This window comes from Leptonychotes weddellii, chromosome 3, assembly GCF_054177405.1.
Source record: "Leptonychotes weddellii isolate Sample4059 chromosome 3, ASM5417740v2, whole genome shotgun sequence".
Taxonomy (NCBI): Eukaryota; Metazoa; Chordata; class Mammalia; order Carnivora; family Phocidae; genus Leptonychotes; species Leptonychotes weddellii.
The window spans coordinates 145,253,295-145,275,155 of record NC_138371.1 but is presented as its reverse complement, the minus strand read 5'-3'; the positions used below and the strand labels follow the sequence as shown (position 1 = coordinate 145,275,155).

Here is a 21,861-nt window from a genome sequence, read left to right as displayed (position 1 = left end):
TGGTCTCTTATTATTCAAATGAAAACTATAATTCCTCTTGAAATATGTCCTTTATTTAATTTTAATGTCACATCAAAGTAAACATATACTATATATGTGCCTATAAGATTCATTCAACATATTAGGTGATTTCCCTGTGTCACGCACTATACATAGAGCTGGGTGAGCAGGGCACATATAATCCCTACTCTCAGGCACATTATAATCAAACTCCCTTCCAAATACAACTGGCACTTGGAATGTTTCTTCAAAGTTCCAAGTTTAAAGCATACTAGTTTCTGCTTTTTATATATAAGAGGAAATATTTCTGATTTCACTTCAGCAAAACACGCCATACCAAATGCTAAGGAAAGGGCCAGCTTCATGGCCGTGTGATCTGTGCAATCACCCAGGGCTCATACTTAGAAGGGCCCCACGGTTAATTTAATGCTCCTTTTTCACTGTCTTAAAATGTGTAATAATTTTTGAGCAAGGAGACCTCATATTTTCATTTTGCACCAGGCCTGGAAAATTACACAGCCACTTTGGGGTCAGAATAGTTCTCCTGCTTGGTGTAGACACAGTGTGTCGCTCATGTAAATGGGCAAAGGGGTCATAAATAGGGTTGCCAGATTTAGCAAATAAACAGCCAGACACTTAGTTTTAGTATAAGTCCCAAATATTGCATGAGACACGGTTAGGCTACAAAGTCATCTGTTGTCTATATAAAGCTCAGTTTTAACTAGGTGTCTTATATTTCAGGTGGCAAGCCATCTCATGAGGTAAAGGCAGTTGTAGGCTTATGGTGCTGGAGTAATGACTGTTACTTTCACTCTCCGAAGTGTCTTCATTTGTGAAATAAACCTTTCGGTCCTTCTTGGTAAGGGACCTGAGAGAGAAGAACCTGGTATTTATGACAACTCTGTGGCCCGGAGCCCTTGGAGCATCCTGAAGGCTGAGGTTCTGTGCCCTTAGCTTTTAGAGAGGTGGGCAGTGGTAGAAGGCTCAGGAGGGTGATAGGAGAAGAGGTGGGTGGTTAAATGTGGGCAGTGTCAATGGGCCTTGTAAGAGTTCAGCGGACTCTCCGGATTTAGTCATTTTGAAAATTTTTTTCAGTGTGGACTTAGGAAAAAAAAACTACCTCACATATCATGCCTAATTGCTCACGAATAAGCCTTGAGGAGGCTTTCTTTGAAAGGATAAATTTGAGAAATGGAGAAGAATGTGCAAGGCATTGAAGCATCTCAAATCAGCTGACTCATGGAGAGTTTGCCAAAATCTTGACTGTGGAATTTTTAACTTCACTTTTTGGATTCATTCGTATGTCTGTTTTCATTCCCTCTACAGTTTTTCCTTGAGATAGTAGAACTGCTTGAATATGACCCAATGGTGATTGCTAATAAATATAAATCCGTACACCACTGACTGAATTCTGAATCCCTTATATTCTGACTTCTGTCACTACCAATTTCCTAAAATTTCTCTTAATTGCCAAACTCAGCAGTAATTCTCCTGTCATGATGTTCTTTCTCTTCCTTTGGCTTCCACGACACTCGCTCATGTTGATGTCCCATTTTCTTAACTTCTCGCACCTGTCCCCTTGTCTGGCTCCACATCCTCTTCACTGTCCTTAATGTGGGCAATCTACAGATAGTCTTGCTCTTTTTGTTTGATGGTTTCTTTTTTTTTTTTTCTCTACTCTCCTTTTGCGATTTCCTCCCTTCTCACAGTTTCAACTAACAGGCTTCAATGTGTCAGAGCCACCTTGGCCCAGCGCATGAGAGCTGATTGCTAGCACCTCTTCCTGATTGCACACACAGCGGCCTCACATGCGGATAGAAAATCAGCAAATATACGAACCTAGCAACTCTTTCCCCTACCCGGTATCTGAGAAGTCAACATTTAACAGGACGCTCCTGCCATACCCAATGTTGAAGGCCTTTTTCAACCTGGATGCAACCTATCCTGCAGCCTGATCTTCCAACTTCTCGCTTTTGTGTGTCTTCTACTCTTACCAAATGAGACTACTCGGGGTTCTTCCAATGGCTAGAAGCCATCCTACCACTCTGCCTTTCTCCATGCTGCATTCCCCACCTCCTCCGTGATGTCTTCCATCCTGCCCCAGACCTGCCTCTGAACTTGGTTCCTAATTTTGGTGGTTTTTTGTCTCGTGTATTTCATATTCTAACTTGCGACACAGTTACTTGTGTACTTATCTTTTCTCCTTTCCAAAGTCGAAAGTACATCAAAACACGAGCCCAATCTTTTTTTGTCTGTTTTTAAAATATGTTTGTCTATGGGCGCCTGGGTGGCTCAGTTGGTTAAGCGACTGCCTTCAGCTCAGGTCATGATCCCACGATCCTGGGATCGAGCCCTGCATCGGGCTCCCTGCTCTGCAGGGAGCCTGCTTCTCCCTCTCCCACTCCCCCTGCTTGTGTTCCCTCTCTCGCCGTGTCTCTCTCTGTCAAATAAATAAATAAAATCTTTAAAAAATAAAAAAAAATAAAATATGTTTGTCTCTTCCTCTACCTAGGCCACTAACTTAAATAATCCATGCTTCAAAATACAGGTTCTTCGATTCCTGGATTTATCCAAATGAAAAAGAATTCAGACTTTGTAGAGCATCTTTATAGGATAAGAAAATAATTTGGCACAGAACAATTGACTTTGAATCTCTTTGACTGCATAAGTCTTTGAGAGATGCCAACGTATTCTAATAAAACTGCTTCGGTTTTATTGAGAACCAAGAATTTTTTTAATGTCAATGGCAATAGAAGAATCCTTTTAAGCTAGAAATTTAGGAAATCATTACCTCCTCATGATAGACCATAGCTAACATATCACATTGAAATTGCTTCAACAAATATTGAGTCCCTCCTCTATAGAAGATGCAATATTATGTGCCACACTTCATAAAATACTTGGAATTGCCAGAAAATAGAAACCTTTCCTCAATTTTTGTGTGCTAATGGTGTTGAAAACAAAGAGGGTGATTCATGTAGTGCAATCCATATTAAAATTTAAAATGCATTAAAATTAAATAAAGGGCATACTTCAAGAGCACATATAATTTACATTTGGGTAATAAGAGAATAGATACTTCCTCTTCAGAATTTTCCCTTGGTATTCTATGAGCGGTGTCAACTATTGATGCCTTCAGCTTATAAATGTAGTGCAGTCATAGAAACAGAATTTTAAAATCCATTTGCCTGGCCTCATTCTCTCCAAAAAAAAAAGTCTCTATTGTATGCCTCTTTATCTATTTCCTGATAGCTTCTCTCATTTAATTTTACTGGTACTGATAGTGGTTGGCGTGTGTGTGTGTTTGAGCTTGGAAATGTAGAGTGGAACAGTGTGGTAGTTCTTGAGCTGTCACACTTTCATGTAACACACACGAACAAAAGAGGATTGCATTAAGATACGGAACATTCCACAAAGCCAGTGAGATCCACGCTAATTTCATGGAAGTGGGGTGTGATAACGCTGGAAACCTGGGCATTTTTTTTTTTAAAGATTTTATTTATTTATTTGAGACAGAGAGAATGAGAGAGAGAGAGCACATGAGAGGGGGGAGGGTCAGAGGGAGAAGCAGACTCCCTGCCGAGCAGGGAGCCCGACGCGGGACTCGATCCCGGGACTCCAGGATCATGACCTGAGCCGAAGGCAGTCGCCCAACCGACTGAGCCACCCAGGCGCCCAACCTGGGCATTTTTTACAAGCTAATATGCTTGCACCATGCAGAGAGCAGCTCTAAGTCTGGGCTCTACATTTTCTGCCATGCTTTTGGGCCAGACTTTGAAACTAAACTCTGATTCAGGTGGCAGGATGCAGGAGACAGCCCCTTCAGGGGAAATCTACTCTGCAATTTCTCAGCCAGGGCTGGACTCTGCTCAGTAATTATTCTAGCTCTGGGGAAATCTTGATTCTTGACAATTCTCCAGGAAAAGGAGGTGGGTTGGGCAACAATGCTCTTCAACCCCCAGATTTGCCTAGGAACTTGGAATCACTGGAGCATGCCCAGCTTGCTTGGAGAACGAGCATCAACCCTAGCTGGAATGAGTCCCCCATTAAGCAGTTGAGATAGCTCTTCCCAAATCCTAGCCATGTCAAGCCTGCCTCCTTTCCCACAGGCCTGACAGAACTTTCAAAAATCTACCTTGGGAAGACAAGTATGCTATGCCAGAGTCACTCCATACTGCACCCCTGCGCAAATTTGATAAAGGGACCCTCAGGGACGACGTAGCCTCCCCACAGGGCGTATGGCCCATTGAGCACGGTGCAAGCTGGATTTTACCCCCACCCAACTGCCTTCGTCACTGGGTGCTCTTATGCAGGGCACAGCTTACATATCCAACAGTTCTGATTTTCACTGTTCATTTGCATTTCACTTCAATGTTACAGACAACATCGCAACCATCAGTTTTTTCAAGCTTACCATTTGCACTTTTCAGCAGTACCTTGATAACAGTCCATTAAGTGAGATCTGCTGATAATAAGCCCCCTAATTACATCCCAGTTTGCCATATCCTGTCTGCTTCAGACACGTCATTACCAAGGTTATAAGCAGATGTATGAAAGATAAAGCCTTCCTTTAAGATGACTCTTGCTGTGGTTTATCTGTAAGTCACGTCGAAGATTTCTCTGTATTATCAAATTGTTTTAAGCCTGTCTTGGGTGACTCGATGTTACAATCTCTATGTGTACTAGTCATCAGGTAATTAAGTAGCCTTACAAAAGAACTGTTCACGTGTTCTAACATAATTCTAGGGAATTTCTCTTGAGGTCCATGTGGTTAAAAGAAGGAAAAAAAAAAAAAAGAGTTAACTTAGCACCATGCTAGAAATAACATTTCTTTTTGGCTAAGTCACCAACATAACCCACTCCTTCCTTTTCTGTGGGACAAGTGTCCTCTGCAGGGACAGCCTTGAAGACCCAGGGCCCAGGGAAGGTCATCTCCTTGGAGAAAGGGGACTTCCTAACATGAGAGAAAGGAAGGAACCAGAGTATCTTGTTGCTGACTAGAGAGGGGTAAACAAGCAGAACGGGGTGGAAGTAGATAGGTAGGATCCCAGCCATCTCTGTGCTTCACCCCCGAACCGTGCCTGGAACAGCATGGGTGCTCAGGGAATATTTGTTTGTTGAATGATTGATCTGGGGGGTCTGATGCACAATAGCCTTGTGACATATATCATCATCTCAGGACTCAGTCCTTTCAGATGTGGAAAATCACACATGAGTTTTAGATCTAGCTCCATCCGTGCCTTTAGATACACAGATGCGGACGCTGTTTTACAAATTCCCAGAAGGGTTGCATTTTTCTATATATTTGGCACAAAGGAAAGGCCTATGATCGCATGTGCATCACTGCATAAGCATATCCTGACAAGTTTTTTAAAAAAATTAATAGCTATTTAATTTGCAAAGAATGTTGCTATTATTAAGGACATGTCGGTTCCACTGGGTTAGGGCAGCTCATCACATTTCATAAACTGCCAACATGTAGTGACACTTTCCTCTTTAGGATGAGTTTCATCAAATTGAAGTGCTGGCTTCTGGTTTATAATTCAATCCGTTTCACTGACTCACGGGAGGGTGGAGTAAAATGACAAAGTCCTTTGGTCCTTCAGTCAGAGTTTTTCCTATTACCGGCTGATTATACATTTATTTTCTTACCACATGAGGTGCTATGTAACACCGTGGTCAATAATTACCACCCTGCAACTGACTTTTATGTATTCTAGAACTGCCCTCACATAAATATGTTGGATCAGAGGAAACAAATAAAACATAAGACTGTCATTAAACTGAGACGGGTTGGAAGAGCAGGCAGGGAGAAAATACCATGGCTGTGCCAGATAGAATCCTGCCCAAGACGAGACTCCAGCACCTTTTCACCCCCAGGTACATTACGTACTAGCTCCAATTACTGCCTGTCATAAAGGGATGCAAAACACCACCAGACACAGTATAACAAAGCTTACATTGTACACATGAGGATAGAGGAATATAAACACAGAAAACCAAATGCTATCACGATTAAAAGAAGATCTTAACTCATTTGTGCTGGCAACTTTCTGAACTGGTTAGGTTTAGACTTTAGACTTCCTTCCTCTCCTACACACACACACACACACACACACACACACACACACACACACACACACACATATATATATATATACACATATACTCTTATACTTTAGACCAAATGGGCACATATAGTTGTTGAAGTATGTTAAGAAATTAAGGCTTTTTCAGAATAGCTGAAGGGATCCATAGAGTACGGGGGTATGTGGCAGTTAGGAATTCTATAGAGAAGTACAATGATTTAACTAAATCATAAACTCTCTGTAGTGGGGTGGGTTTTTTTTTTTAATTATTTAATATGTGTTATTTTCTAGTTGAACCCATTTAAAATGGGAACAGTTTAATTTTGACCAGATTGTTGATTTAGTTTAAGCATATGCACACACCAAGGATAGCCAGGTCTGGAGCATCTGTATCCATAAAAGAAAATGGTAGCCTAACACTTGAAAATGAAGACATTAAAAGAATCCTGTATATTTCTCCTTGAAAAGCGTTTCTGGGTTTCTATTTCATTGTAAATATGTCTGAATCCTGGGCATTTGGAATACCTCAAATGAAATAACAAAGCCCCAATTCTGAAAAAGGTAGAGCACCAGCCATCTTCCCCATTCCATCAATTTCACAACCCTTCCTTACTCCTCATCCTATGCAAGAAACTGATGATGTTGTTAGTCAATGCTGTACATGCATTAGCCTGAGCAAAAGCAAATGTGAAAGCGGCCGCGTACAGTTGACCTATAGACAAACCGTTACCGTCTACTTATGTACATATAAAAAAGTTACACATACACACCACAGCAAGAGCATGCTCTTTTTCAGAGGCGTTGTCTCTCTATTATCTGATCTATTGCCCCTGGTAGTAGGAGACCAGGAGGAATGGAATTTCTACTGTGACATTTTCCTAACTCGATTATTCTAATGTAAGCTCTTTTGTCAATGTTCATTTTGAAAAGCAACAAAATATTAGGGTAACAGGTCTGCCATATTCGTGTTGCATTTTGATTTTCCTTAGCCCTAATGAAGTTGCCTTCCAGAACGTTAGAACCCAGTAGCTCTGCAAACATATGAAACACAAATCTAGTCATTTTGTCTGTTAGCGCAAAGCAACATTTCTCAAGCCCTTCTGCTCAGAATACTAGTCTTGAGAGATGGTAATAGATCTCCCATGAAATCAAGTTTTTCAAACAAAGTACGTTTGTTTGAAAAACTTGATTTCATGGGAGATCTATTTCTTTCTGGATAACCTTCTTGAAATTTCTTCATGAACATACTCATAATAAAGGCTCATGAAAGTACTGTTATTAAGAAACTTCTTTGTTGAACCCATAATTTTCCAAACTTCTTTGACAGTAAAACTTTCTTTAAGAAACACCTACAAGCACCTTGTAGAATAAATGTCTACAAAACATATTTTTGGAATACTATGCTTACCGAATAAGAATGAGGGAATTATTATATCTGTATGTAAAAGGAAAAAATCCACATAAAAAGCAGAGTGTTTTAATAATACTCCATTACTTTGTGTTGAAAAAAATTGTTACAAGTCACTGGAAGAGTGAATTTGTGAGCAAGCAATATTATGGTTATAGCTTAAGATGACAATGGAATACAGGTCTCCCCCATTATCCAAAAGCAGAGTGTTCCTATGAAACCTTTCAAAGCCAAAATGACATAAATCAAAGAATCGATTGCCAATAATATATGAAAAAGGTTTTTTTTTTAAGATTTTATTTATTTATTTGAGAGAGAGAGAGCACAAAGGGAGAGGGAGAAGCAGACTCCCGTTGAGTGGAGAGCCCCGGAGAGCCCGACGTGGGGCTTGATCCCAGGACCCTGAGATCATAACCTGAGCTGAAGGCAGATGCTTAACCCACTGAGCCCCCAGGTGCCCCTGAAAAAGTTTTTTAGAGTTTCCAGACCTCACCCCAAAAACCCTTTCTAGGCTTTTCTGATACCTTAAGACACATCTTACTAATGGATGCACAAAATAAATCAAGATAAAGCACAGACGCTTGGGGTGCCTGGGTGGCTCAGTCAGTTGAGAGCCTGACTCTTGGTTTTGGCTCGGGTCATGATCTTGGGATCGTGAGACCAAGCCCCATGTTGGCTCCGAGCTCAGTGGGGAGTCTGCCTGAGATTCTCTCTCCCTCCTACCTCTACCCCTCCCCCGCTCATTCTCTCTCTCTCTCTCTCTCTCTCTCATAAATAAATAAATAATTTTTTTTTTTAAAAAAAGGACAATGCACAGATGCTCATAGGCAGCTCAAAGTTCTGGTGGCTTGATGCTGAGATGCTGAGCTTCATTCCTGGGGAGGGAGCTTGGTGGGACCACTCTCACCGCTGGGAGTGTGCACTGCTTCTATAAGGGTTCACTGAAAAACTGTTTTGCTTTTCACCTTTTTTCTTAAAAGTGAAAATCCTCATCTGATTTCTTTCTGTTAGTGAAAAGATATACTAATACAGGCCTTTCATAAAAGTGAAGTGGCATAATGCAAACTTTCTAAAAGCTGGGGATACCTGTATATAAATGTATCTTAATATACTTTATTTTTATTGAATATCATTTATACTTCCCTTAGAATGATAATGGGATAATAATAGTTTTCCTTCTTTTTTACATCATTTAGATTTGCCATATTGAGTACAAACTGTACTTTAAAAATTAAGACACTGCAATGCTGAATTTAATATGTGAAGCTGTGAATTACACACCGGGCCAATTTTTTTCCCATTGATTTTTATTCTGTGACCTATTAAAATAGCTGAGATAGAAAAAAGTCACTTTCTTTCCAAATTCCCATCACTGAAATATGGATATTCCATGAGCATCTTTTTCTAAAATCTTTTGGAGTTTGAAAATGTCACAGGATCTCCAACACAGATTCACACTTTCTTAATTTAGAATAAACATGCTTGAATAGATCATTTGCAGTTCTCAACAGGAGGAACAGAGGGACTGAGCACCTAAAACACAATGCTCTGGTTGCCACAACAAAATGTTGGATATGTTCCTTTATCCTGATAATGGAAACGTGTGCTTTCCCAGGATGAGCGATTCTAAGTTGTGCATCACTCCTGGCTTATTACACATGTGAGGAAAGATAACTGCACTGGTCCCCTAGACCTACTGTGTGTTCCCAGAGCCTCATCCTAGCCTGGGCACCCTCTGATCCTCTTTACCCTGCAGAGACCAACCCCGGGCTCCACCTTCCACTCTCAGCATGGCTCCCATGAGCTCGCATGAGACAATCACCCTGATCAGTTCATTTCTCTCCAGGCCAGAGTTTGCCTCCCATGCAGACTCTTGCACCTGCCATGTCTAGACCTCCAAGTGCAGCAGTCAATTAATAATATAAACTGGGGTCAATTTTAAAGAAACATTGATTTTAAAAACATGATAGATGAAGCTAAAAAGAAAAAAATAAGGGGCTACAGCCTAGAGGGGGAAATACCTATTCTTATCTGCTAACTCATTTCATCTTCCTGAGAATCATCAACGTATGTTTTAATTTGTCTTTCCTTAGCAACCATGTCGTCTTTGGCACCTGCCCACCATGACACATTTTGCCTGGAGATTTTGGTAAAAATACCTAACAGAGGAGGATTCAACTCAATTCCTTCCCCCCGCTTTCTAACTTCTCCTTCTCGAGGCTTCTATTAAGGGTTCTGCCTGGCCAACAAGCTCAAATGCCTGGCCTATTCTAATGACATTCAAAGGTTGCTCTGCGGAACCCTGAGAGGGACGAAGTCCAAACTGTTTTCATAATAATATTAAGATGATTATTATTAACTGCTTCTTTCTCTCACATTCCTTCATGAGTGCACACGTTCGGAAACCCACCACAGGTTTCTATCAATAGAAATCTCTGGTAGTAAGAACCAGTTGTCCCAATTCAATTAATGGAAGTTGCCAGGCAATAAGCTACATAATTTCATAGGTACAAATATTTCATTGTTATTACAATCCTAAGAGACAGATACTACAGTAGTTTTGCCAATGAGCAAACTGAGGCCCTAGGGATGTATTTGTACATCTGTGACCTGCACAGCCCCACACTCCCCCCAGCCAGCATTTGAACCTTTGTTTATCACCAATGGTTTTACCTCTATACCTCTCCAGTAACATTGGCCTGAATAATGACATTTTCCTTTGAAGAAGGGCTAGCAGCTATATAAAGAACTTTCTCTTTACATTGGGTGATGATGAGGTTTGCCTCTAAATTGTGCAATAATGAAGTCTGAGTCTTCCGAGGTGGATTATTGGATGTGATGCTCTATTTGACTGCCAGTAGATGCAATAATTTTCTGCTCATTTGTATGTGTGCCATCCGAGTACTTTTGATCAGAGGGATTTTTTTTTTCCAGACTGAATGTTCTCAAAATATGAGGTCTCCTCTGTGATGCTGGTTATCTGGCACGATATGCACGTGTGGGGAATGTCTCAGACTGAGGCTGGTTTGGCATGGTCCTCGACATTTTCAGAAAGACCGGCAGGGCTGTCATTTGCTACTATGCCTCTAAACGCGACCAGGGGACACTGAACAATGGGGCACCCAAAAAACAAAAGTTTTAGAAGTGCTCTCTCTGAGCATCTCACAGAGATCAAAGAGTTGAGTGGTAGTTTGGCTGGGCTTGTGCGTTATGAGCTCAGAGTGTTTCTGCCTTATTGATCCTTCATCTGAACATGCCCATCCGCCAATATGGGTCAGATGTCTCTGAGACCAAAAGGGGGAGAAAAGCAGTCCCTGATTACATGGCACCAACAGACTGATAAACTCCCCTCTATCTGCTCAGTTGCCTGGCTGCCATGGACTTTCCAGGGGTGCGTATGATTTTGCTAATTAGCCCTTTAATTAGTCTTATCTGCATGGGTAATTATTCTCTGGTGATGGTGGTGATGACCATCGCTTCTGTTGACAATAAAATCTGCTGTGTGGATGTTTTTAGTCGGACATCATGAGAAGCCTCCCAATTCTACACCATGGTTTCTTTTAGTAATTTCTTCTAATTCTATGTCATGGTCTACAAAGCTTTCTATCATATCAGAAATGGCGGATTTGAAAATCCCCCTTCTAAAAATGTGCATGACAGAGTTCAACGAACTCTGACTACATTTGAATAACTCACTGTATGGCCTTCATAAGAAAGTTCACTGGGGCCCATTGTTTGGGATATTATTGACTTAACATTCATTAAGAGACTCATAAAAACTTACTTCCTACATGTTCGGGGCATGGTGTTTAAGCTGTAAATACGGCAATATGGGTGTAAATATTGGCTTAAAACTCCTCTTTGAGTCATTTATTTTCTTTATCTTATTGTCTCTACATCACCATTCTCCCCTGTTTAGCCTGGCCCTTCCCCAGTCTTCAAATGTGTTCTCTGAATTCCCAGTGGCAGCTTGGTTGGGATTCTTCCCGAAAGAGTCAGGGGGCACTGAACGAGGATAATTTTTGTTCTCACTCTGTTCCAGACACTCCGTAGTGGCTGAACACGAAGACGGCACTCCACTGGGATGACCTTTGATTCTTGGCAGAGGAGAGTGATTTCACTGAGGGAATTCACTCCAGTTGATGAGTCTCTAGTGTTTGTCGAGATCTCTGTGGAAACAAACATTCAGAGGGTCTTTGTGGAAGAGTCCAGAAATAATTGAGTAAGTCAGGAGACCCTTTTCCACCCCCTGCAAAAAAAAAAAAAAAAGTCAGGTTACACTTTCCTTTTAAGGGCTCCCTAACTGATGGCCTTGTATAAATAATTGCTATTCCCCAGCACTTTCCCTTTTACTGAGAAAAATACAAAAGAAAAGTCAACCGAATCAAGACATAAATTCATTTTTACAGCTGAATAAGCTTTGTCTTTGGTTGTTTTAAAAATGAAATAAATGGGAAAATATTTGTTAGAGAATAATAAACACACCCAGGTATTTGCTGCTCTTCTCAGGCCAGGCTAGGATTGAAGTGGCTCGGTAAGACCACCTGTGTTTCTTGGTGCAAGCCCAGCAGAGCTGCAGAATTTGTATAGTTGGTCTCAGGCCAGCGACCTGGCTACATTGTTGGATCTCTTACTCAACATGAAGCATCAAGATCACTGGAAACTTTAACAAAAACATCAACAACTGAAAGAGCCAGTTAGCCTATGGTCTGACCCCCAGCCTGCACACCCTTACATCAATCTACTTTGAATCTTCTGGGAAATTAGTTCAGCGTTCAAGGCAGGAGAAGGGGCAATCTGAGGGTACAGCTGCTCAGTCTCCCTGAGGAGATGAAGAATCTGCAATCACCCCAAAGCGTACATTTCGATGGTTGCTTTTTAATCTGCTTTCCACTTGGCCAAATAGATGCCTCCATAATAACTCTAAAAGCATCAAAGAAAAAGCAGCACACTCTGTTGCATTCCACAATGGAATCCAATAAAAGAAACATAACTCAAAATCATTTCAGAAGCAATTAATAAATTTCTACTCAGAAGCAGCTCCTCAAGGAAGTTTGCTCTTCGGCCCAATAATCTAAAACACATCCTGAAAACAGTAGCTGAGGAGGAAGGAGAAAGATAACGAATCTTATTTTCTATTTGTCGTTTTGTTATACTTCACAATAATTTGGATCCTTTCTGAAGCAGCTACTTTAGATGTTTTTATTCAAGTTCCCAAAGGTCTACGTTGTTTAACTACCTTTATCTACAGATGGCCAAATGGCTATGAGCTCTAACAGTGTCGCTATTGAGCCAGCCAGCCTTGGCCTCAGGACCAGCTTCCAGAATCCACCTATGTGACTGTGGACAGGTCATCTGACCCCTTTCAGCTCAGTTTTCACATAAGAACGAAAAGATAGGATAAGATTCTGGTTTCCCCCAGGGCGTTTCATGAACACACTGGGTTAGTAGGTATTACGTGAAGACAGATTTTTACTTCTCTGTTTCAGAAACACTATATTAAGCAAAGTTAAATGGAGTTTTAAAACAGGACTTCTCATCTCTTGTAATATACTAATTACTACCATAAGTTGGGGGGCTATGCTATGTAGCAACATGCAAGCTTATTCGACCATGGGACTCTTGTTCATAGACTATATGGGACTGGTGTAATCTAAGGTTGCTTCCAGCTCTAAAATTCCATTTTTCAATCTGAAGTAGCTAATTGCAAATTGGCACGTATACAAAGGTCATCATCACAGCGCTTATTAATCATCATTGAATGATGTACTTCGCAGGTGGATGTGTGGGAACATGGAACAGAGCAGGCATATATAAAATCCTACCTCAGCAGGAGGGTTTTCCTATTCTCCACCTCTTCTGCTCACCCTTGGGGGGCTGATCTCCCATGCACACATGGCCTTGGTCAGAAGAGAAGGTCCAAGACGCATCATAATGTAAACTGGTATTACTCATTACTGGTATTACTCATTGTACCCTGTTATCCTCCTTGCCTTTCCTAGGGGCAATATAAAGTTTAAGTGATCGACAAGGTCTGTTTCTCTACTCAGCATTATATCCACCACACACACATCATTTCTTTTCCAGAAAATAAGATCAATTTTATTTTTAAGTCTTTTAAAGCAACAGCCTCAGTTACAGCCTTAGACTCTAACTGGAATACTTTCCTCAGTCTAATATTCATGTACAACTGACCCATACCCAATATTGAATTTTATAAGCTCCCTCCTGGTTATCGTGATTAAAACTTAGCATCAGAGGTTAGGAAAGCAAAGACGAGAGTAAATATGAAGTAACTGAAGTAACTTCGTAGTGTCTTTCTAGTTTGTTTTCTTATCCCACTTGGCTCCTTTTCCTAAATTTTTAAAAGGTATAAAAATGATCTGGGATTACTTTATGTATATGATAAAGGATATTAAGTTAGTTAACATTTTAGGCAGATTAATATTTTAATTATAAATTGAAACGTATAATTGTAAATAAAAATAAATTATAATAGTTTTCCTTGTCAACAGTTACTCATCTCCCTCACTTTAATGATTAGGTCCGTGTGTGGTCAGGCCAAAACTTGTTTAACACTTGGTAGCTGTAAAAATACTCCTCTCAAAGCTCCTATCGCATAGAGTGTAACCGACTGATGGCTTCAGCTGCTGTTCTCTGAATCACCACTGAATTTGAGCAGAGGTCACACTTCCCATGAGCATTCCTGAGAGACACAGGACTTCTTTGATAGGCAAATCTGGCTTGAAGACTCTCACAACCTTGCCAAAACTGTTCAACTGCACTACTATCTAAGTCTCCTCCACTCAAACTTCCTTCCTTCCCCCTCTCTTTCACAAGGGTGAGACCTGCATTGTGGTCTCTGATGGTTCTCCCTTCCTATTTTCCCCTCACTGGCATTTACCCTAATAAATCTCTTGTATTGCTGATTTTATCTTGGCTTCTGTTTTTTGGAGGACCTGAGCCAACATGAACCAATTCCTTATTTTTGGAGAGTTGGGCTATTTCAAGTTTTTGTGTTTGTTTATTTTTTAAAAATAACATGGCCATAAAATTTTGTAAGATCTTATCCATGGCTATTTTAAATTAATTCCTTATAGATAATCTTAGAAGTGTAATTGCTGGCAGCACAGGAAGTATATTTTTTTAAAACTCTTAATGCACATGGAAGAAATGCACTCTAGAAGTTGTTCCAATTTACATAACCAAAGCAAATCCCTTTTCTCTTTTGGGTTGTTTACACTTTTTCTTAGTGACTTATGAGAGAGTTTTACATATTAAGGGCAGTAAACTTAGTGAAATTATTTTATTTTACTTTAAGATTTTATTTATTTATTTGAGAGAGAGAGAGAAAGATTGGGAACGAGTTGGGGGAGGAACAGAGGGAGGCAGAGAGGAAGAAGTAGAGAATCTCCAGCAGACTCCATGCTGAGCGCAGAGCCCGCCACCGTGGGGCTCAGTCTCACAACCCTGAGATCATGACCTGAGCCAAAACCAAGAGGCAGATGCTTAACCAACTGTGCCACCCAGGCGCCCCAGTGAAATAATTTTAAATGTTAGCAATCATTGACATAAATCATCAATCCCAAGTCAAATAACTATACTAAATGAATTCACCTACTGTAATAAAACTTAAACCTCCCCCACACTCATGGATACACACACAAACTCACAGTATCTAAAAAAAAAAAAAAATTGTACATGGGATTATTAAATCGAACAAAGCAAAATGGAAAAATTTGTCCTCTGGAAGAATTCCTATGGTACCAATAACATTAAGGAGCAACTCGGTCTCATATTGCTGGTAAATCATCTCGGGGAGCAGCTAATAGAATCTGGCCAGAGATAGCAGAGGAATTTTGTGTGGGCATGTGCATTAGTTTACTTTCCAAAATAATCCCATCTGGATGCATGAGAAATGTTCTATCTGTTTCAGCTCATTAGGAGACAAGAGTCAAGCAAACACACTCATTGATTTAACATGCTGGATCTGTGAGAAATGAGTCATCCACTGCAATTTACTTCACCAACTTTGGAGATAGAAGATGACCCACATACATTTTCTGAGTTGCCTGTTATTTTATAGCTTAGAAAACCATAATATCTTATAGACTTTCTCCAAATCGGGCAACCGAAACAATTAGAAACTTGGGGAGTGGGAGAATGAATGGTTTCAAGCTCAACTCTAACATATTTTAATTGATTCTTGAACCACTGGAGTCAAAGAAAAAACATCACTAATTTTAAGTAAAATAATCCTGTACAAAGATATCTTGTAAAACCTTAGTTTTCTATACTCGGAGTCTCAATTCAAAGGCCTGGAAATGTACTTTAGTAACTAGTTTAGAAATTGTACCATTTCCCCATGTAAACAATGTTTCTTTCCTGTTCCTTTCTACAGACAAGTACTGACCACCTATTGTATTCCCAAGTGAATAAAATCTTACTAAGTCCATAATAGACTCTATAGGAACTGTGAGAAGTTACAAAGAAGGCATGACTCTCCACCTTAGGGTCTCCCTGGCTGGTAGAAAACAGAAATGAAAATGTCTGAAAACCATTTAGGTTCACTTAAAAGCTCCAAAGTATCAACTTACTGTTAAGGGGCACTAATAGAGAGAGGGAGCTTAACATTTGCATTACTGACTTGAGCAAAACAAAGGAAATGAAAGCATGAGCCTATTAGAAGGACCAATGAAAGATGCACCCCTTCAGAGTATACATATTCATTTTCCTGGAAAATGCCTGCTATTTTAACTTTCAACATATCTCTTGAAGCAATAATCTATGATTATTAGTGTGTTAATATCTTTACAACAAATCTCTCCATTTTTATTCTGACTTCTAGATCATTAACAATAAGGAGGTATGTGGTCCTGTGTGTGTCACTGTGTGTGTATGCGTGTGTGTGTGTGTGTCTATTTTAATTGTGTGGTGCATACTTCTGTTAGAATCCTTTTCAGTGTTGGTATAATGACACTAATGAATTTATTTTAAATAAACTGTAGGAAATAAATCCGCAAGCAAAACCACCCAAAATAGTGTGAAGTATGTAAAAGCTTATACTTCTATAAAATGAATCAAACCACTTATATTGAGATTTTTTTTTAGGACCAAGTGATTTAAAATGATGTTTTCTCTATCTACATTATGCTGACAGAAATGTATCTGTCTTTACCAAGGCCAAAGAAGTTGGTAAACTGAAGACAAATGCAGTGTCTCAGCTGGCTGTTTGCCAATTTAAACTGCCCAAGTTCGGATTGGATGAATTATTGTTCATTTTTTGTCTTAGACTGTTAATAGTTTCAGGGTGCAAAGTTAAAGACTGTCATATTTATTCCAAAAATGAATACATTTTAGAGGAAAGAAGAGTTCCTACAAGTTGTGGCTGAATAATGGCTACCCCAAAGATGTCCATGTCCTAATCCCCGAAACCTGTGACTATTTATATTACATGGCAAGAAGGAATCAAACTTGTAGATGGAGTTAAGTTTGCTAATCAGCTGAACTTAAAATAAGAAGATCATCCTGGATTACATGGGTGGGCCTCAGGTAATCACAAGCGTTCTTAAATGGGGAAAAGGTAAGCAAAAGAGTCAGATCCAGGGAGATGGCATCATGAGAAAGACTCCCCTGGCCATTGCTGGCTTTGAACATGGAAGGAGCCATAAACCAAAGAATGAAAGTAGTTTCAGGAAGCTAAGAAAGGTAAAAAATGGATCCTCTCTAGGGCTTTCAGAAAGGAACACAGCCATGCCCTTACCTTGATTTTAGCCCAGTGAAAGCCATTTCAAACATTTGACTTCCAAAACTGTAGGATAATAAATTTGTGTTATTTTAAGCCACTAAGTTTGTAGTAATTTGTTACAGCAGCAATAGGAAGACGAAACACTGTGTTGTCAGTTCGTCATACAGGATTCTTGAAGGTAAAGGTGTGTGTGTGTGTTTGTGTGTGTGTGTATTCAGTGATATTAAATCTGAGTTTTTAATCATGATAATGGGCCAAATTCCAAATTCCGATGAAGTTCTCATAGATGTTTTTTTTATGAGAGTATAATGCAGTAATAATATAAAACTGCTTGGAAAATCTTGAATCATAAGAAGTAACTCACTTATATTAACTTTGAGGAAAGTTCTATGACTAGAGACTCATCTCTGGGGAAAATAACCTCTGATTATTCCAAACTGAGTGTTTTAGGTAGGAAGCTAATGGAGGATGTCCTCCTTGTAAAGAACAAAGGAGGCCTAGGGTCCAGTAAGGAAAGGATTCAACACAAAAGTGACAGAAGGGAGTCCTTAGGATTACAGTGAAGAGAAATCCCAAGATGACAGTAGAGCACCAAGAATAAGGGAGGCCAGTCAATACTAGAGAGATCAGTCATCTCCAGGAGAGACATCTTCCCAAAGTTACACTGATAGAATAATAACTGGTGCATTAAAGCGTAAGTTTGGGGGGTACCTGGTTGGCTCAGTCAGTTAAGTGTCCCACTAGATTTCAGCTCAAGTCATGATCTCAGGGTTGTGAGATCGAGCCACATGCGGGGCTCCATGCTCAGCGTGGAGTCTGCTTGAGATTCTCTCTCCCCTCCTCCCTCTGCTCCTCCCCCTGCTTGCTATGAATAAATAAATAAATAATAAAATCTTTTTTAAAAAAGCACAAGTTTTGGCTTGAATTAATGACAATTACTAATTCAATGAAAAATCAGGGCACCTGGGTGCCTTAGTCAGTTAAGTATCTGACTCCTGATTTCAGCTCAGGTCATGATTTTGGGGTTGTGAGATTAAGCCCCTCCTTGGGCTCTGTGCTCAGTGGGGAGTCTGCTTCTCTTCCTCTTCCTCTCCCTCTGCCTCTCCCCCCACTCTCTCTCAAATAAATAAATAAATCTTAAAGAAAAAAAAAAACAAATTCCATGTAAAACCAAAATGTGGTGCAGGAAAGGACAGCAATAACATTATACTATAGAATTTATCTGCCAATAATTCTTTTATGATCACAATAATGCAATCCTGAAGATTGGACTAACCAACATTACAACATAACATTAGGAGAATGGGGCCTGGGAACGTTGTTTGTGTGTGAAAGAGACCCAAATCCTTATTTTCCAAAGCGGGAAGTTAATAAATAAAGCCTAAGTAAATAAGAAATGTCTAAACTTCAAAATCCAGAAGTAGTCATTGGGAGGTAAATACCAAAAGAATAGTCATAGGAGTTGAAAAGTGCTTTCCACTGGAGAAAAGGAGGAGGTAGAAGGGCACTGGGCAGCCATGCATCTCAACAAGCCTCATACAACTACACCATACTTTAGACTACACATATGTATTTAATTGTGTTCAATAAACAACCTCATAAAATTGAAATTTTACATTAAGGAAAGACCAATGAACAGTATGCTTTAGTAAGCACCCACACCTCCACCTCTGCTGAGCCCACAGCCTATATTTCTCCAAGGGTTTGTGTTGTTGTTGTTGTTGTTGCTGCTGCTGCTGCTAATGATGATGATACAAATTAGCCCTTGGGCCGATTTCTCAGGCTTTCCTAGTGAATTCGCCATGGGATAATGAGGTCTGAAGGTTTGCATTTTGTAAGGAGGATCATTAAACACACCTTATCCCCTTACCCTCTCTGAGACTGACACCTACTGAAACATATACTCAAAAGTCAGCCAGGAATACAAATATCTCCTGTTAGTTGTAAACCTGGATTGGAAAATAAGATTTGGGATTTTCATTGAAAAGAGACTTCTTTCAAATTTCCCAGAAATCTGGATATAGAAACCCTTATAGGAAGAACTGTGAAGTGGAAAGGCACTTCTAAGACTGCAGAACAAGGGCACCCATCGGAGCCCAGAGCCCAGGTGGGCCCCTAACCTGTCTCTAAGTAGTAGGTGCTGGGCCCTGGACCAGTGTGCCCTGATAGGAGAGACAGGAGCAGGACAAGTACCCCCCCACACACACTCTAGGGAGAGTAGACTGAAAAGGGGGGAGACCTAGAGCCCCTAGCTACATATGCAAAGTCTTCCTGCCCTACCTCAGCATGTTGCTCTTGAGACTTTGAGAGGGGAAAAGGTGGAAGCCTTTCCCCAATAGTTCCAAGAAGGTATACGTTTTTGCCTTATGAGGTTTGAATAAAAGGAACAGGAGAAAGTGGTCTCTCCTCTATGGAGAACTGAAAGAGGGCAAGTGGTTGCCAACAGTCAGTCAACAGATATGTATTGAGTGAATGCCCTATGCCAGGCATTGAATGCCGCACTCATCACAGTTCCTGTGCTTTGCAGACTCTGACCTCTCAGTAAAACTTACAGGACTCACTGATTCCTAGCACCCCAGCAACTTGAATTTTGTTCCACTCTCTCTCTATCTCTGTTTCTCATCTTTTTTCTGGGGATGTTTCTCCGCTTTTCTCTCATTTTCAAGTCCGTGTGTGAAATCTATTTGACCTAGTTCTAAAACAACCCAAAGCTAACATACAGCCACGCATGAAAAATATAAGCTAGCAACAAGAAAAGAAGCAGGTACATTTTCTGTTATGTTACAGCTTCATAATATTTTATCTATTTTACAGCCAGCAACAAAGCAAACATAAAATTTTCCTACTACTCCAGAAATACCATTCATGTCTTTTTGAACCTTTACACTAGAAGAAAGCTCCTTATGAAGTCTCTTCCTTCCTGTAAATCAAACAAAATTATTTCATAAGATTAAGTTTTTGCTTTCCTATCATCATGATAGCCTGTAAATCTGGAAGAAAGGGCAAGGAAAAACTGTCTGCATCAAGGTGAACTCTCTGAGGATGCAGGGCCAGCCTTCCCTGTAGCCTAGTCGACCAATGCAAATATACCACATTCTGGAAAATAGGGAGGAGCCCTGGGAGGAACTGAGGAGACTCAGAGTCTAGTTAGCATGACATGAGATTCCAGAAGTAAAAGATCTAGAAAGCAAGAAGAAGGAGCAGACCACCCCAGAACTGCTAGAACTCATACAGGAATTCAGTAAAGTGGCAGGATATAAAATCAATGCACAGAAATCAGTGGCATTCCTGTACACCAACAGCAAGACAGAAGACAGAGAAATTAAGGAGTCAATCCCATTTACAATTGCACCCCAAACCATAAGATACCTAGGAATAAATCTAACCAAAGAGGCAAAGGATCTGTACTCAGAAAACTCTAAAATACTCATGAAAGAAATTGAGGAAGACACAAAGAAATGGAAAAATGTTCCATGCTCATGGATTGGAAGAACAAATATTGTGAAGATGTCAATGCTACCTAGAGCAATCTACACATTTAATGCAATCCTTATCAAAATACCACCAACTTTTTCAAAGAAATGGAACAAATTATCCTAAAATTTGTATGGAACCAGAAAAGACCCTAAATAGCCAGAGGAATGTTGAAAAAGAAAAGCAAAGCTGGTGGCATCACAATTCCGGACTTCCAGCTCTATTACAAAGCTGTCATCATCAAGACAGTATGGTACTGGCACAAAAACAGACACATAGATCAATGGAACAGAATAGAGCCCAGAAATGGACCCTCAACTCTATGGTCAACTAATCTTCAACAAAGCAGGAAAGAATGTCCAATGGAAAAAAGACAGTCTCTTCAACAAATGGTGCTGGGAAAATTGGACAGCCACATGCAGAAGAATGAAACTGGACCATTTCCTTATACCACACACAAAAATAAACTCAAAATGGATGAAAGACCTAAATGTGAGACAGGAGTCCTTCAAAATCCTAGAGAACACAGGCAGCAACCTCTTCCACCTCAGCCGCAGCAACTTCTTCCTAGAAACATCGCCAAAGGCAAGGGAAGTAAGGACAAAAATGAACTATTGGGACTTCATCCAGATAAAAAGCTTTTGCACAGCAAAAGAAACAGTTGACAAAATCAAAAGACAACCGACAGAATAGGAGAAGATATTTGCAAATGACATATCAAACAAAGGGCTAGTATCCAAAATCTATAAAGAACTTATCAAACTCAACACCCAAAGAACAAATAATCCAATCAAGAAATGCGCAGAAGACATGAACGGACATTTTTCCAAAGAAGACATCCAAATGGCCAACAGACACATGAAAAAGTGCTCAACATCGCTCGGCATCAGGGAAATCCAAATCAAAACCTCAACGAGATACCACCTCACACCAGTCAGAATGGCTAAAATTAACAAGTCAGGAGACGACAGATGTTGGCGAGGATGTGGAGAAAGGGGAACCCTCCTACGCTGTTGGTGGGAATGCAAGCTGGTGCAGCCACTCTGGAAAACAGTATGGAGGTTCCTCAGAAAGTTGAAAACAGAGCTACCATATGACCCAGCAATTGTACTACTGGGTATTTACCCCAAAGATACAAATGT

General features: G+C 40.2%; 1 long non-coding RNA gene across 2 annotated transcripts in view; it reads right to left on the bottom strand.

Moving 5' to 3' along the window:
* Positions 1–11,340: 11,340 nt before the first annotated feature.
* The window catches only part of LOC145720670 (uncharacterized), a 58,310-nt gene continuing 47,789 nt past the window's right edge, over positions 11,341–21,861 (bottom strand). For both annotated transcript variants that reach the window (XR_014143816.1, XR_014143817.1), the window contains exon 2: positions 11,341–11,666. This is a non-coding gene — a long non-coding RNA (uncharacterized LOC145720670). The remainder of the gene's footprint in view (positions 11,667–21,861) is intronic.